Here is a 2,500-nt window from a genome sequence, read left to right on the forward strand (position 1 = left end):
TAAAAGCTTTATATGCATTGAAATAATTGAATTTGAATTTTCTATGAAAAGCAACTTTATCAAGATTGGACCATATAAGACCGACTAAAACCGCTCCCTGTCCAAAACCCGTCTCCGATCGAGTAAAACTATTTTAGCAAAAAATCGAATTAAAAATCGAATGAATTGAAATTCGATTGGATTATATCCAGTTAAATTGAACTGAATTTTATTATACTGAAAGAAATTAAAGTGAAATAAAGTAAAATATTATTAAAAACAGGAAAAAAATCAATAAAGGAAATTGTAAGAATATATTTCATATTACGATGTCTACACATCTAAACTTAAAAAGGCTTTTACGCCTTGTTTATATAAGGTTTAACTTCAAATATCAACCCTTTGGGGGTTTCCCTCAGCTGAATAAAATCACCTAGCGACAACTGGAATAATCGACCAAGCTCACGAAAATCAGAAGAAAATGTTCTAATTAAATATTTTGTTATATAGCAAAACAACTTGAACACATGTCACAGTCTCAATAAGTAGTTTTGATTTATTCATATTATCGATTTAATCGATTAAAGGAGATTGAAAGCACTGGACCTATCAAAAGAAGAAAGAAGAGAAAGAGGTGATTTGAGAGCATTGCTCAGACCATCAAAAGGAGAAGATAAGACTGGGAGGAGACCTTTTAGTATGGGACAGAATAGGAGAGAACGGGTCATTAGCACCAATGGATAAAAAAAACTGGGAAGGGAGAAGTGCGTGCCTGAGTGTAAGCGAGCGGTCTCGTACATACTGTATATACATATACATACGCATATATATACATACATATACATATATATACATACATATACATATATATACATACATATACATATATGTATAAATACATAAACACACACACACACACACACACACACACACACACACACACACACACACACACACACACACACACACATATATATATATATATATATATATATATATATATATATATTCTGTTGAAAACGACAGCAAATTCATTAGAAATTAATTTCTTTCTTAAGCTTTCTAGCTTTCGGAAAGTAGATTTCTGGGGGAATGAGAGGGGAAGAAGCAAATTTCCAATAGACATTGGTAACTTATATTAACACAGAAGTCTATGTTATATACAAAATAAATGAAAATAAACAAAACACAGTATAATAAACCCAAGACGTTTCGCAGATCGTTCTGCATCTTCAGTTGGAATGAAAGGAAGTGTGACCAAAAGGAGTATAAATATGTCCCCTTCCTGGACGTCCTCCTTAAACAGACTAACAGTTCCTTTTCTTCCAGCGTGTATGTTAAGGACACCAACCCCGGACTATGTATGAGCGGAGAAAGTGAGTGCCCCAAAAAGTACAGAGACTCCACTATCAGCACCCTTTTTAGAAGAGCCCTTAGCCATTGTTCTTCTTGGTCAGACACCCAGAAGGAGATAGACAGAGTCCACCAACTTCTAATTAATAATGGTTACTCCAACAACGAAGTACAATCTACACTCAGAAGAGTTATTGACACCTGGTACCAAGAACCTCATCACACTACCACAGAACATGAAGGAACTACACACCGCATATTCTACAAGTCCCAGATGTCCAATAAATATAAAGAGGATGAGAAAATATTAAAAGACATTATTAAAAGAAATGTGACCCCCACGAAAGAACGTGACAAAATATCACTCACCATCTACTACAGGAACAAGAAAACATCTTCTCTAATCTTAAGAAATCACACCGCCCCAAAACCTCATGGTATACGTCAATCCCACGTAGTATATAAATTCACCTGCCCAGAGGAGGACTGTACGCCCCTATCTACCTACGTGGGAAGGACAACTACCACCCTGTCCAGAAGAATCACCCTTCACCTACAACAAGGAGGACCGAAACAACACCTTTGGACCCACCACAGACGCCATCTAGACAGGGAAACCATGGTACACAACACAGAAATCGTCGCAGAGGAGAAGGACCTCCAACGTTTGACCATTTTGGAGGCTGTAATCATAAAAGATTTACAACCTATTATTAATGTACAAACAAATGATTTCTCCCTCCTCCCCAGCATGAAACCTACACGCAGGAGACATTTGCTCACCAAAATGCAAGCACCAGATCAGAGAACACCCATAAAGGTCCAAAATATCCCCACAGAGGATAACACGTCATGCCTTAGGCGATCGGCTAGGCTTAGGAACCAACCAAACAGCGCCAGCCAAACAGAGGAGAGTCATTAAGTGACCTCTCCAAGTTTTTTCCTTTATACATATTTATACTCCTTTTGGTCACACTTCCTTTCATTCCAACTGAAGATGCAGAACGATCTGCGAAACGTCTTGGGTTTATTATACTGTGTTTTGTTTATTTTCATTTATTTTGTATATAACATAGACTTCTGTGTTAATATAAGTTACCAATGTCTATTGGAAATTTACTTCTTCCCCTCTCATTCCCCCAGAAATCTACTTTCCGAAAGCTAGAAA

This window comes from Oratosquilla oratoria, chromosome 3 (genome assembly GCF_046742065.1).
Source record: "Oratosquilla oratoria isolate Oo_2021 chromosome 3, ASM4674206v1, whole genome shotgun sequence".
Classification (NCBI taxonomy): Eukaryota; Metazoa; Arthropoda; class Malacostraca; order Stomatopoda; family Squillidae; genus Oratosquilla; species Oratosquilla oratoria.